This window comes from Girardinichthys multiradiatus, chromosome 11 (genome assembly GCF_021462225.1).
Source record: "Girardinichthys multiradiatus isolate DD_20200921_A chromosome 11, DD_fGirMul_XY1, whole genome shotgun sequence".
Classification (NCBI taxonomy): domain Eukaryota; kingdom Metazoa; phylum Chordata; class Actinopteri; order Cyprinodontiformes; family Goodeidae; genus Girardinichthys; species Girardinichthys multiradiatus.
In genome coordinates, this window is record NC_061804.1 from 5,734,833 (window position 1) to 5,751,168 (window position 16,336).

At 39.0% G+C, this 16,336-nt stretch overlaps 1 long non-coding RNA gene across 1 annotated transcript; it reads right to left on the reverse strand.

The window, feature by feature from the left end:
• Window positions 1–461: 461 nt before the first annotated feature.
• LOC124876863 lies at window positions 462–15,994 on the reverse strand. Its single transcript, XR_007040389.1, has 3 exons — window positions 15,668–15,994; window positions 8,459–8,531; window positions 462–643 (listed from the first exon to the last, which is right to left on the reverse strand). It is a non-coding gene; the product is annotated as an uncharacterized LOC124876863 (long non-coding RNA).
• Between the last annotated feature and the right edge of the window lie 342 nt (window positions 15,995–16,336).

The following is a 16,336-nucleotide window of genomic DNA, read 5'->3' on the forward strand; positions in this document are numbered from 1 at the left end:
TAAGCAAAACAGAATCAATTCAAGAAAGAATTTCTGGCACCTAAAACTAAGCTTTCTAATTGTAAATTGTGACATAACATATCTTTATACCTCATCAATTTATTTCTGCGTTTTCCTAAACTTTACAACATTCATGCTGCAAACTAAATACATGCACCATGACTCCTACAATCACCTAATTATGAGCTTTGTAGTAAAAAAGAGCAGAGACTTTCTGCTTTTGTAGTTTCTTTATTCTATTTCCTGTAGTTCTTGTTTTGGAATATAGCCCGATAAACTCTGACTCTTACCAAAGAAGAATCACTTCACTCACCTCAGTGTTGGCAGCTAGCATAGCAATACAAACACTTTACAGTGTTAAGTCACTGAATATATTATTTTATCAATTTACTAAGAATGTTTTGTCATTTGAGATAGAGGACTTTTACTAAATCATTACAGGTAGTCCAGAATGATCATTGCACATGTGTTGCTTTTATTATTTGTAGAATATCTCTGACTAAAGTTAGACTCCATCAATCCATGCATTGATCCACCCATCGATCCACCAGCCCATTCATCCATCCATCCGTCCGTCCGTCCGTCCGTCAGTCTTTAATCAGGTCTGCTGCACTGCCAACCCCACAAATTCAAAGTTACATCCCTAATCACACAGAAATAAGCAAACATGAGGATATTCAGGAGGTGTGAGCTGGTGGCATATACTTTTAAAAAAAGAAACAGCTGAATGCATTACACCTTCACTTTGTATTATTTCACCTGTAACATAACACACACCTGGGAACCTGCAATTCTCATTTTCAGTAACTAGGTAAGGAAAGTTGACAGATAAGATAGATTTGATGTTCCCTTAGGAAATTTGTTACACACACATCCAGTCTTTAAATTAATATGAAAATACACCACCTTTATTGCCCGCTGACTCATGCACTGCTGTTTTAACATCCTCCATCCGTCAACAAACACTGAACAACAAGTTTTCTATTGCAGTTACTGCACTCAGAGGAAGGGTGGTGCTTTCTGTTGTCTTCAGGCAAACAAGTGGTGGCGATGATGGATTGTATGATAGGGATTGATGCAATGTTGGGAACATGAAGTGATGATAATGTGAGAGGAAATACCACACTCAGCCTGTGAAAGCATATCACATTTTTTCTTTGATATTATGATAGAGACAGATGCAATCATATCTTGCCTTCTTGAACAAAAAAAGTACTTGGGAATGAAGCCTACATAAGGTATAAAATGGTAAATAATATAAGTAATGCTGGATTGATAGGAAGTTACATAATTACCCTATGTCCAACACTGCCATTAAAGCATTAAATCAGGCATAATACCAAAGAAAGGATTTTTAATACAAAACTGTTAAGGCACTGGAAGTACAGGCTATGTGTGTCAGTGACATGTGATGGGTGTCATGGCAGGGGAGGCAAAGACTCCTCTGGAGTCAGATGTTCAAATATTTTAAAGGAAAATAATCTCATATTTCAATTTTGATCTTAACTGAGGCTGCACAGTGGCACAGTTGGTAGCGCTGCATCCTTGCAGCAAGAAGGTCCTGGGTTTGACTCCTGGAACCCAGAACCTGCATGGAGTCTGCTTGTTCTCCGTGCATGTACAGGTCCTTCTCAAAAAATTAGCATATTGTGATAAAGTTCATTATTTTCCATAATGTCATGATGAAAATTTAACATTCATATATTTTAGATTCATTGCACACTAACTGAAATATTTCAGGTCTTTTATTGTCTTAATACGGATGATTTTGGCATACAGCTCATGAAAACCCAAAATTCCTATCTCACAAAATTAGCATATCATTAAAAGGCTCTCTAAACGAGCTATGAACCTAATCATCTGAATCAACGAGTTAACTCTAAACACCTGCAAAAGATTCCTGAGGCCTTTAAAACTCCCAGCCTGGTTCATCACTCAAAACCCCAATCATGGGTAAGACTGCCGACCTGACTGCTGTCCAGAAGGCCACTATTGACACCCTCAAGCAAGAGGGTAAGACACAGAAAGAAATTTCTGAACGAATAGCCTGTTCCCAGAGTGCTGTATCAAGGCACCTCAGTGGGAAGTCTGTGGGAAGGAAAAAGTGTGGCAGAAAACGCTGCACAACGAGAAGTGGTGACCGGACCCTGAAGAAGATTGTGGAGAAGGGCCGATTCCAGACCTTGGGGGACCTGCGGAAGCAGTGGACTGAGTCTGGAGTAGAAACATCCAGAGCCACCGTGCACAGGCGTGTGCAGGAAATGGGCTACAGGTGCCACATTCCCCAGTCCTGGGCTACAGAGAAGCAGCACTGGACTGTTGCTCAGTGGTCCAAAGTACTTTTTTCGGATGAAAGCAAATTCTGCATGTCATTCGGAAATCAAGGTGCCAGAGTCTGGAGGAAGACTGGGGAGAAGGAAATGCCAAAATGCCAGAAGTCCAGTGTCAAGTACCCACAGTCAGTGATGGTCTGGGGTGCCGTGTCAGCTGCTGGTGTTGGTCCACTGTGTTTTATCAAGGGCAGGGTCAATGCAGCTAGCTATCAGGAGATTTTGGAGCACTTCTTGCTTCCATCTGCTGAAAAGCTTTATGGAGATGAAGATTTCATTTTTCAGCACAACCTGGCACCTGCTCACAGTGCCAAAACAACTGGTAAATGGTTTACTGACCATGGTATCACTGTGCTCAATTGGCCTGCCAACTCTCCTGACCTGAACCCCATAGAGAATCTGTGGGATATTGTGAAGAGAACGTTGAGAGACTCAAGACCCAACACTCTGGATGAGCTAAAGGCCGCTATCGAAGCATCCTGGGCCTCCATAAGACCTCAGTGCCACAGGCTGATTGCCTCCATGCCACGCCGCATGGAAGCAGTCATTTCTGCAAAAGGATTCCCAACCACGTATTGAGTGCATAACTGTACATGATTATTTGAAGGTTGACGTTTTTTGTATTAAAAACACTTTTCTTTTATTGGTCGGATGAAATATGCTAATTTTGTGAGATAGGAATTTTGGGTTTTCATGAGCTGTATGCCACAATCATCCTTATTAAGACAACAAAAGACCTGAAATATTTCAGTTAGTGTGCAATGAATCTAAAATATATGGATGTTAAATTTTCATCATTACATTATAGAAAATAATGAACTTAATCACAATATGCTAATTTTTTGAGAAGGACCTGTAGGTTAGTTGGTCTCTTGATGTTGCCCTTAGGTGTGGATGAGTGTGTGCATGGTTGTTTGTCCTGTGTGTATCTGTCTTGCCCTGTCCAGGGTGTACCTCACCTCCTGCCCACAGACTGCTGGAGATAGGCACCAGCTTCCCCACGACCCACTATGGAAGAAGTGGTAGAAAATGACTAACTGACCTTAACTGAAACAACTAATTGTTTTAATAAATTTCATACTGTTTAATAATACCAGAGCAAGAAAAAACTAAATAATGTTTTACATAAAGACAAATTTGATTATTTAAAATAATTTTTAGATTTTGGGTGATCTCTCTTTTTCATTTAAAATTAAAAATTGTGTTTGATCTTACCTTTATTTGTAGCCTATATGAAGTCCATGGAAGCAGGTTGCATTAATTAAGTCTTTTAAAATCTCCTGGTTCTCCCTCACCTTTCCCCTGTGGACACTAATTTTCAGCCAGTGTTGACCATTCAACGCCAAGTCAAATTCGTGTACTCCACATTGTTTTCGGGTTTACCACTGAAAAAGGTGGGTTACCTTTCTTCTACTTGTTTGAAGCAGATCTTTCAGCTCCGGAGTTGGTCTTATATTTTCACTGCGCATTTATGGCCGAAAAGACTAAATATGTCACACTCTTTCATTAAATATATTAGGCTAACTGTGGAACGTCAGCATAGTTAGTACACGTGTAATCCAGCATGTATGTTGGTGATTTAAAGAGAGACATCAATGGGCATGCGCCAACTGCCTGATTCAGTCAATGTGTGAGACACAGCGCCATCGGTGGTGAGGCACAGCTATTTACTGCCATACCTTGCTTTTCTCCCATGTATTTATAAATCACCAAGTGGCTTAGCACCAAAGTACAATAAAGGTTTGTTGTTGTTGTATCAACCTTCCAGACCACTCAGGTCTTTTGGTTAAAATCTAGTCGGCATCCCCAGAGTCAAAACTAAACATGGAGATTGCAAAAATCCAAGTTCATTTTCTATCAAATCCCTTTTTTAAACAGCATTTTGACAATTTTATCTGAGCCAAGCTTACTGGTCTTTTTATTTGTTTCTCATTTGCGTGTTACATGTAAACTGAAACCTATAAAATGGTATTAGATGCATAGTAATTAGTTTTTCTTCTCCGGGTCTTTGATTTCTGTTTCCGCTGGGGGTCATCAGTGCTCTGAGGGCCCTGAGTGATTGCAGCGTTGTCTCACTTCTGTTCGCCCAGCACCCCATGACTTTGTCTAATTTGTTTTCTCACCATGCAATTAAAAATGCACCATGGAAGGAGAGGGTTGATCAATGACACCTGGCAGCAACTGAAAAAAGGACCTATCTTTCTGCTCATCCATCTATAAACACCTACTGTCCATTTATCTGTCCATCCACATACACATCAGCCCTTTGGCTAATTCGTTTACCTTCACCCACTGCTGATCTTGTGTCAGCTAGATGCTTTTGTAAGTAGGTGTGTTTGAGTCACCAACAGGTCAAGGTGATTCAGTTATTTATTCAAGTTTGTCTTTAGAGATGGAGGCTGTTGCAGGATATATGAACACACAGAGGTGCACAGATCAGGAGATGTCATCCATGAAGGACATCAAAACAAATGAGCCTGGTGTGACACCTGGAAAAGTTGTCAGGAGTCCATCATATAACCTTGCAACCCATTGGAAGACAAAGAGAAAATGATTGCAGTACAAGAGAAATGTTGTAAAAAGGAATAAATGAAGTCAAATCAAATTGTTTTCCTTATCTTAACCAAGTAGTTTTCCCTGAACCGTATACTATTACTATTTAGTCAGACAAAGATAAGTAAAGCCTAACAAGAGTTTTTGATGCCATTTCATCACACAACAAGACAAGCAAGAAAAATGCTCACTTGTTGCAAATGTTGAGTATTTACAGGGTTTTTACACTGCAGACCAATTTAGATACCACAAGTTTTATCTTTTTTTATTTTACCTTTTACCCCAACTAATAGATAATAATCCAGATGTTTAAGAACACAATTGGTAAAGACAAGAAGAATGTGCAAAATTGAAAGATGATGATAAATAAAACATGTATGCCATGTTATTGTAATAGTAAATTATACAATAAATACAAATATACATCATAAATTTGAATTCCTTTTGTTTTTTAGACGGGCTGCACAGTGGCGCAGTTGGTAGCACTGTTGCCTTGTAGCAAGAAGGTCCTGGGTTCGATTCCCGGCCTGGGGTCTTTCTGCATGGAGTTTGCATGTTCTCCCTGTGCAACATCTACAGCATGCACTGGGGCGGTTTGCAGACAAGTGTGAAGCGGCAGGGATGAGGATCAGCTCCTCCAAGTCTGAGGCCATTGTTCTCAACCGAAAACGGGTGGCTTGCTCTTTCCAGGTTGGAGGGAACTCCAGCCTCAAGTGGAGGAGCTCAAGTATCTCAGGGTCTTGTTCACGAGTGAGGAGCGAAGGTAGTGGGTGATTGACAGATAGATCGGTCTGGCCACTGCAGTAATGAGGATGCTGTGCCAGTCCTTTGTGGTGCAGAGACAGCTGAGCTGAAAGGTGAAGCTCTCAATTTACTGGTCAGTCTACATTCCTACCCCCACTTTGGGCATGAACTTTGCGTCGTGACTGAAAGAACGAGATACTGGATACAAGCGGCTGACATTAGCTTCCTCTGCAGGGTGGTCGGGCACTCCTTTAGAAATAGGTTGAGGAGCTCGGAGAGAGCTGCTACTCTTCCACATGGAGAGGAGTTAGTTGAGGTGGCTCGGGCATCTGTTTCTGATGCCTCCTAGAAGGTGTTCCAGATACGTCCTTCCAGGAGCATGCCCAGGGGACAGCCCAGAAGACACTGCAGGGACTTTGTCTGTGGCCTGGGAACACCTCAGCATTCCCCCAGAGGAGCTGGAGGAGGACTCTGGGGAGAGGGAAGTCTGGGCATCTCTACTAAGTCTGCTGCCCCCACGACCCGGTTGTGGATAAGCGAAACACGACAAGAATGAGTCTCTATCATTATTAAAAAGTCCATGTTCCACCATTGGTAGTCCCATGTGGTAAAAGTTTACTCCACCATAACTGGAAAGTCCATGTGCCATGAGGGTGTTTTTGGGTTTTTATTAAGTTTTAGTTATTCCTCTTCTTAGTTATGTTTTTGGATCATGCTTCTGCTGTTTTCTAGTTCATATTTTGCAAGTTATGTTCCTTTTGGTTTGTATCATCGGATTTCTTTTTTGTCCCAGTTATGTTTCGTTTTCACTCCCATCATCTGTCAGTCATAGCAATCAGCTTCATTCAGTTCACCTGCATCAAGTAATCAGTCTCTATGTTTCGCCTGCACTATGCTCTATATATACACTGCCATTCTGTTCATTCTCTGCGGAAGCATTCACTCTGATCACTCTGCTCATGCCAAGCCTGTCTTGCCTGTCTGACCATGCCTGTTTTTGACACCACCTGCTGTATTGAGTTTCATTTATTAAATCTTCTTTTACATCATGATGCTTCCTGCTCGTCTGCATTCTGGGGTCCTCTGCCATACCAGCCATGGCACCATGTTCTATTTCTCTACCATTCTTTCATTATAACAGGAAATTCATTGGTTAATAAATTTATTTATTTCTGCAGTTAGTGGAAATCTTTAGTTTCCACTAACAGCAATCTCTGGCTTCCCTTCTTTGCTAGATTATTTTCTCTCATCAAGGGAAATCCCATGTTCTATTCCTCTACTACTCTTTACCATTATTTTATTCCTGTGTTTTCCTGTTCTTGTTTTTTCTAATGTCATTTCAAGTTCTATTTGTTTAAAACTACCAGACTTCTGTGTCCCTTCCGAATATTCTGGTGATTCTATTCCACAATGACTGAAAGACCGACATTACAATTTCTATCATCTTTGGAAACCCTGTGTGATTGGGATTCCAGTGTTTTATTTGTCCACTCCTTTTCCAGTTCCATATGCTTTAGTCATTCTGCATGAGTATTTCTAGGTTCTATTCATCCACTATGCATTGCCATCTCTGGAAGTCCCATACTATAGTTCCTCATTGTTCTCTACCCTAACCGGAAAGTCCACATCTTCCTTCTATTCCTTCCTATGTCATCACTGAAGTTCAAAATGTTTTTTATCTATTATTCTTCAACAATGTTAAAAAATTACGACTATTCTCCTACCATTATGGGAAGAATTTGTCCTCTTCTGTTGTACACATAGAAGAGGATTCACCTATCATTCTTTATTATCAACTGAGGCCTCATGCTCCATTTATTTACTATTGTCAACCATCACAATCACTTATAATCTGGAGAAACCCCAAAGTTAAACGTGTACTTTGTGTTAATTTGTCATGAACTGAACTGAGCGAAGAGTTACATGTGAATGTTCACATCTGTCACTCAGGACTTCACAGGTGAGTTTTAAAAGTAAAAAGATGGTGAAGAAATAAATCGACACAAGAGACGAGTCTGCTGGATGGTACAATCAAAGTCTTTACTGGTGCCATTAATCAGATTCCTCAGGGAAGCATTATCACCAACATCTGCTTGAAAAAATTCGAGTTTGCACATGAGCCACCATATGCTTGGCCTGCAGCTTCTATGGGTTTGTGGCGGCGATGGTATGGACTGTTGTTTACACTTCTGTATTTGTGAGTATGTGCATCTGTGTCATTAGTGCAATTAACGGCTCATGTAGAAGAACTGAAGACTTGAATATGTCCCCCGAGTGCTGTGATTATGTTTCTGCTGATGAAGCAGATGTTGCACATGCAGCTAACTATGTTTGTTATAGTGTGCCCAGAAAATATGACAATTTGTTAGCTTGTTTTTCAAATAATTGACAAAAACAAGTCTTCCAGCATATCTGCATTCAGGCATTCTGCCATCAGATTAAAAGTAGTAAATCTTAGAAGTTAAGAAAGATAGCCACAACCAAAAATGTTAGATGCATTTAGGTTATTTTGTATTGCCTGACTTGTTTCTCATTCGTAACTCTTCTATAGAATCTTGAACCAAATGTTAATTTTTGTTCTGATCTGTCCATAAATATTTTCTTAGCATCCATCTTTTCCATCCACATAATTGTCTATTTTTAACTGTTTTCCTTGATTAGCTGTGCTTTTCTTGTAGTCCTGTTATGTTCACCATTGTTGAACAGTTTCTGAACTTGTGAAATCATGTAAAGGATGATTTAACTTCTATATAATCAGGTGTATGACATCCAGTATAAATATTATATACATGTTTTCTTGCACTGTTAATTTCGTGTCAAATTTAACTTACCAAATCCTCTCTGCCATTGCCAAACAGTCTTTGGTTGAAGGAGTAGGATGGTAGGATGGCGTCATCTTACTTCCTGCAAACACAAGCCTTGTGTTCATTAGAGGCAATCTCAATGCAGATAAATATTTAGATTAAAATTGGCAACCGGTGCAGTCCCGTATATCCTTTGTGAGGGACTCAACTCTGTCCTCTGACATGTCAATCCTCCCCCCAGAGAGCTGGGTTTATCAGACACCGATTTTGGGAATGGAAAGGATGAAATGGCTTTCCTGCTGTCCAGATCTTAACCCCACTGGACACTTGTGGAATTAGCCCGGGCGTACTGTTCGTGCCAGACTGACCAACGAGACCACACTGGAGACAGTTACTGATTCACGAAAGGAACGTCATGCTGGTGACCAAGCTGGTGATCGGCATGAACAGGAGGTGCCAGGCTATTGTGGTTGTGAATGGTCCTTCCACGTGCAACTGAGGCCCTTTTTGTTAAATACATAAATTTGTAAATTGACAGTATGTCTCGTTTCTTAAACTATAATCGTCCAATCCAATAGAGGACACCAAGCAAGAGTCATTGACAGATTAAGCTATAAGGCATCAGAGGAGAGAATTTATCATGGGCGGGACCCGCATACTCAGCTCTGCTGCTCAACCCATAAATTCATTTTCCTTAAATGTTGCAACAATTAAAGACAAATAAACAGCATTTCCAATGGTGTAAGATTCATTGCCAAGAAGCACTGTTGCACTGATGCAAAAAGAAAAATCGTCTATATAAACAATTTCTAACTGATAGAATTAGTGAGGCTGAACTAAAGTACAAAGAAATACAAAAATAAATTAACTTGTATTTTAAGAGAATGCAAACAACAATACTATAATAAATTACTCAATAGTAAAAGAAAAGATATTAGAGGTATGTGGAAGGCAGTTAATAGGATAAAAGGTGGAGATTTCAAAAACTTATGTTATCCGAAATATTTAGTAGAGAATGATAAGGTTATTGACGATAAGAATAAAATTGTGGATAGACTTAACAGTTTTTTTGTGAACATTGGACCTGAACTAGCGAAAACAATTTCATGTGGTAATGAATCACCGTGTAGTTCAATCGAAAACAATCAAAGCTCGATGTTTCTTACTCCTAACGATGAGAAGGAGGTTTTGGAGACCATACGGAAATGTAACAATAAAACATCACAAGATATTCACAAAATAGATATGAGAACAATTAGGAATGTTGCTAAAGCAATAGTCGAACCATTTACACACACTTGCAACTTGTCATTTCAGTCAAGTCAATTTCCCCCCACTATGAAAATAGCTAAAGTAATTCCATTATTTAAATCAGGAGACAAACATTGCTTTACAAACTACCGTCCTGTCTCCCTCTTGCCCCAGTTTTCAAAAATACTAAAAGAATTACTTAATTCAAGACTATTTAAATGTATTAATAAAAATAACTTGCTTTTCAATAGTCAATATACTTGTCGACAAGACCGATCTACATCGCAAGCGCTAATTGAATTTACGGAAGAGGTTTCTGATTGTATTGAACAGAATAAATACATTATCAGATTATTTATTGTTTTGCAAAAGGCTTCGATACCATTAATCATCACATTTTAATTAAATCTCTATGGCATTAGAGGAATGCCACAAAACTGGTTAGCGAGCCACTTGCAGGAGAGAAGGCAGTTCGTACACATTGAACAATATAGATCTACATACAGAAAGATCATGTGCGGGGTACCTCAAGGTTCAATCCTAGGGGCAACTCTATTTTCATTATACATTAACGATATTTGCAAAATCTCTAAAATTAGAAATTCATACTTTTTGCTGATGATGCTAATATTTTATGTTCAGGTGACGATTTGGAGAAATGTTTGTATGAAATAACTCAAGAAAGTTACAAGTTAAGGAACTGGTTTAATATAAACAAATTATCACTGAACTTAAAAAAAAAAACTCAACCGCTTTATTTACGTTATTTATGATTACAAGTGTCTAAGTGTGTTCGTGTGATGAAACGTTGTAGTTTTCTTCTTAATCAAAGTGCATTATTTATTCTGTATCACTCCTTCATAATGTCCTATTTAAATTATTGTTTAGAAGTTTAGGGAAATTGTTGCAAAAACAAATGTGTTACCTTTAATCTCTTTCCAACAACGAGCCATTAGAATTGCTCATAAATTTAAATATAATGGTCAGACCAATCCACATTTTCTCAATACATTCAATCTAAAACTGCAAGATTTGGTGAATTATAAATTGGCCCAAATTGTGTATGTGTGTGTGTGGTTGTGTGTGTGAGTCCATCGGGAGCGACATCATCTGAGGGGGGGGGGAACTCAACCATAATGACTGACTGAAATGACATGAATTACTTTATATGAATGCTGATTGTTCACACTGCACAAACATTCAAAACACAAGATCTGAGTATACTTCTTACCTCTGTACTCACACTCTCACCTGTCTCTCCTGACAAATCAAAAACATAGACTAAAGTTATCCACCTGCCTTAGTCTGTCTTTAAGTCTGAATTCATTTTAGATTTACTCACTGAAATATTTTTCTAAAAGAACACAAACATAAATAAAGTGTACTTTATTAAGTAATACACACATTTAATAGCGAAACTGTAATTTTGTACTGCATTCTTTGCAGTCAAATTTAGCCTGGATATCACTGTAATAACTTAACACATCTATCCGTGGTCAGTAGTAGTGTGAGGTTGGCCCCCTGCTGAGACGTAACCGTGTATCCGCCATATTGCTGGAGGCAAGGCTGCGATGTGAACTAATACAAATAAAGGGACTTTACTTCATAAAGCACATTTTACGTTAATGCCTCACCTTATTTATTTACACACACTTATGTTCATAGGTACGACGGAGATTCAGGGACAGGCTAAAAGTTTTTTTTTTTTTGTTTTTTTTTTAGATTACAAGAATAAAGTCAGAATTTTTATGAGAACTCTTACAAAAAAGCTACAAAAATGCTGCAGACGTAAGAGGCATTTTGGCTCTTCAACTTGACTCCACAAAAATGGCGGCCACTTCGGAACGCTGTTTAGCGTTCGATAGGGCGTCATGTACTGTATATGTTTCACTGCCAGCTGCACTTTTCTTCTTCTGGTCTTTTTTTTTTTGCGGTAGAATATGAAAAGCTGTACTCTTCTTGGTAAACATTGAGTTTGGCTGCCTTACAGAGTTGTAGCGCCGTCTACAGTAACCTGGTAGAGGTACTCAGACATGCACTTCGTTCGAAAGCATTGTTTTCATTAATTTTTTATTTAATACACAGCAGAAAAATACTGAGGTTTGGACCTCAGTGTCCTCAATGGTAGCTACGGCCATGATTGGAGGGAAGTGGTTGAAGTCCTTATAGCCAAGTACATTAAATGCATCCGTAAACAGGCGCATCTGTGTGCGGGCGCTTCGGTACAATATATATATATATATATACACATATATATATATATATATATATATATACACATATATATATATACACATATATATATACACATATATATACACATATATATATACACATATATATATATATATATATATATATATATATATATATATATATATATATATATATATATATATATATATATATATATATATATATATATATATATATATATACAGTACAGACCAAAAGTCTGGACACACCTCATTCAAAGAGTTGTCTTTATTTTCATAACTATGAATATTGTAGTATTTTATTATTGTATTTTCATGACTATGAATACTGTAGCTTCACACTGAAGGCATCAAAACTATCAATTAACACGTGGAATTATATACTGAACAAAAAAGTGTGAAACAACTGAAAATATGCCTTATATTCTAGGTTCTTCAAAGTAGCCACCTTTTGCTTTAATTACTGCTCTGCACACTCTTGGCATTCTGTTGATGAGCTTCAAGAGGTAGTCACCTGAAATGGTTTTCACTTCACAGGTGTGCCCTGTCAGGTTTAATAAGTGGGATTTCAAGCCTTATAAATGGGGTTGGGACCATCAGTTGTGTTGTGCAGGAGGTGGATACAATACACAGAATTTGTATTATGGCAAGAAAAAAGCAGCTAAGTAAAGAAAAACGAGTGGCCATCATTACTTTAAGAAATGAAGGTCAGTCAGTCCGAACAATTGGGAAAGTTTTGAAAGTGTCCCCAAATGCAGTCGCAAAAACCATCAAGCGCTACAAAGAAACTGGCTCACATGAGGACCGCCCCAGGAAAGGAAGACCAAGAGTCACCTCTGCTGCGGACAATAAGTTCATCCGAGTCACCAGCCTCAGAAATCGCAGGTTAACAGCAGCTCAGATTAGAGAACAGGTCAATGCCACACAGAGTTCTAGCAGCAGACACATCTCTAGAACAACTGTTAAGAGGACAATGTGTGAATCAGGCCTTCATGGTAAAATAGCTGCTAGGAAACCACTGCTGAGGACAGGCAACAAGCAGAAGAGACTTGTTTGGACTAAAGAACACAAGGAATGGACATTAGACCAGTGGAAATCTGTGCTTTGGTCTGATGAATCCAAGTTTGAGATCATTGGTTCAAACCACCGTGTCTTTGTGCGGCGCAGAAGAGGTGAACGGATGAACTCTACATGCCTGGTTCCCACAGTGAAGCATGGAAGAGGAGGTGTGATGGTGTGGGGGTGCTTTGCTGGTGACACTGTTGGGGATTTATTCAAAATTGAAGGGATACTGAACCAGCATGTCTACCACAGCATCTTGCAGCGGCATGCTATTCTATCTCGGTTTGCGTTTAGTTGGACCATCATTTATTTTTCAACAGGAAAATGACCCCAAACACACCTCCAGGCTGTGTAAGGGCTATTTGACCAAGAAGAAGAGTGATGGGGTGCTGCGCCAGATGACCTGGCCTCCACAGTCACCGGACCTGAACCCAATCGAGATGGTTTGGGTTGAGCTGGATCCCAGAGTGAAGGCAAAAGGGCCAACAAGTGCTAAGCATCTCTGGGAACTCCTTCAAGACTGTTGGAAAACCATTTCCGGTGACTACCTCTTGAAGCTCATCAACAGAATACCAAGAGTGTGCGGAGCAATAATCAAAGCAAAAGGTGGCTACTTTGAAGAACCTAGAATATAAGACATATTTTCAGTTGTTTCACACTTTTTTGTTCAGTATATTATTCCACATGTGTTAATTCATAGTTTTGATGCCTTCAGTGTGAAGCTACAATATTCATAGTTATGAAAATAAAGACAACTCTTTGAATGAGAAGGTGTGTCCAAACCTTTGGTCTGTACTGTATGTGTATATATATATATATATATTATATAAATAAAGGATTCTGATCATTTGTATGGGAAGTGCATGTGGTGGTTTATTTCACATATACAGTATATAGTCAATGTATAGTATGTATATGAGGGGACAGATGTAGGATGTTTTTGTTTGTTAGTGTTGATTGTCAGTGTGAATACCTGTATTGTTGTATAGTGTTTTATGTGGTGAGTCATGTGGAGTTGGGGGTTGGAACGATATAAGCATAGCTTCTTCTCCATCCCCTTTTCAAGTCATACAAATGTATAATTATAATTATAGGGAACTAATGTTAACATGGTTTGAATAATGTGCTCTCTCTCTACAAAGAAATAATCAAGCAAAAACAAAAGATGTTAGTTTTGTGCTATCTTGTTCTTTATTTTTGACCCAATGTTCATCCGGGCTGCCTTGGTGTCTTCACCTCTGAGGTGTTTGAGAGTCACCTTCCTAGACATTCAGTTCCAAGACCATTTCATGGTAATGCTGTCATGATGGGCAGCAAATGACAAGCTTTTGTAGGAAATTACCCTGCAGACAAATTAAACTGGGCTACCTTTTACACCGAGCGATGCACCAGATTGAATTATGATGGGCATTTGTCTCACACCCTGTCAATGGCCTCTTCTTTTTCGCTTTTTCCCCCCTCTTTTAATTTTTCGTCAGACTGCCTCATTCTCTCTCCCTCTTTTTCATCTCTGTAATTCAGACATTACAGACAATATTTGTAAGTTGGAGGTGGCAGCCTGTAGGAAATCAGAATAGTTGTTCCCAACAGGGATTTGATGTTGGGAAATAAATGTAAGGATGCTGTTGGAAATCTGGCTGTTCATGTTGAGTCCATCTACATAGATCATTACTTAATTCAACAGTGCCTTTAAATAGTCAAAGCCTGGCAGCAGCTGTTATTCTGGCGTGTCATTTAATTTATAATTTAGTAGCACAGTTTCTGAAGAATTACACTTTATTTCCATTGGTTGGAGGTCTGATTTCAGTTTGGGCCGACTGGCTCCAGTGAGGTATGTCAGTATGTAAACACTTGCTCTTATATAATAATGCCAACCATTCCACGTAAAGCTCAACTTTGCATCCTTTACTGATTATAGTGAAGTTTAGACTTGTTGAAAATATCCAAGGTCACTGGATCATTATGTGATACCATGAAAAAGGTATACAGAAGGTTTAGTAAATAATATAAGGAAAAAAAGCCCTGTGATTGGAGTCTAAAAGCATGTTCAAGCAAACTAATTGCTGTATCTAAAGTCATTAAATTATTAAGAAAACTCTAAATCCATTATGATACAATAAAATTGGTGTGGGGAGGTTTCACACATTAGTGAGAATGGATCAAAAGGTACTGCGTTCAGAGCTGAGTGTATGCCAACTCCACCCTATGCAGGATCTTGGTAGCTTACACATCCATACCTATTATTTGTGACTTAGACTCACTGAAAATGACTTAATGCAATAAAAAAGAAAAAAAAAGTGTACAGAAGTTTTACATAGTAAACAAAGATCATAATGCATTGTGATTATAGAGCTAAGAATATGCTATGGCTAATATTATCCTGCCTTTGCATTCAAAAGGTAATCAATGTGACTTTTGAACTTGCTAATTATTTGTAGTCTACAGAGGGCTTAGAACATTGATCAAAAAGGTTATAATTGTATTTATGTAATCAAAGTTGAGAATACGTTATGGCTTGTGTAACTGAGGACAGGAAATTTCAGCCGGACGCAACAGGTAAGATTCAAGAGGTTAATAGAAAGCTCTGGAAAACGATCAGCAGAAAACCACCAGCAGCAAGCTGAGGAACCTCTGAGGGCAGACAGATAGGTTAGTGGCTGAGCAGAGTACTGAGAGTAGTGACAAATTCAGAATAAAAGCCACTAACCTTTTCAGAATTGGTTGAGGAATAAGTAAACTGAATTTCGGCTCCTCAGTGTGATGATCCGGTGACAGCAGAACAACGTCAAACAGACTCTCAGGTTTGTACTCCCAATGTGCGGTAATCAAGGAACAGAAGCTGGGTCAGAGCCAGGGAAACAGTCAGGTGACAGGATCCGAGGGAGAGGCTTGAATCGTCGGTCGTGGCACAGAAGCAAGGTCATGAACGGGGAGGAAGATTCAGGCAGATGGGTCCAGGGGTGGGTGGGTCAGTTGGTCGGGGACTGTTGGACATTTACTAACACAAGGCTTTCGATAATCTGGCACTGTTTGTCTGCCAGAGTGCTGCTTATAAAGGCAGGTAAACAGGTGGAGCTGGTGAGGTGTGATTAGGGAGCTGGCTGGGAAGGAGCAGATGAAAGCAATCCTCTTAATAGCTGCAGCACAGAGATGAACAGCAGGAAGACAGAGATGATGCAGACAAACAGCTTCAGAATCATAACAGCTTGAGCGTTTTCAACATGCTAATGCTAACATTAACATCCAGACTCCATGATAAACTATTCAACTATATCATACAGTGCAATAAAATACATAACATTGATTGTTCAAAAGCTAATAAACTATGCGCACTAAACAGAATGTTACCAAAAAACGCATCCTCTTTTAAACAAGA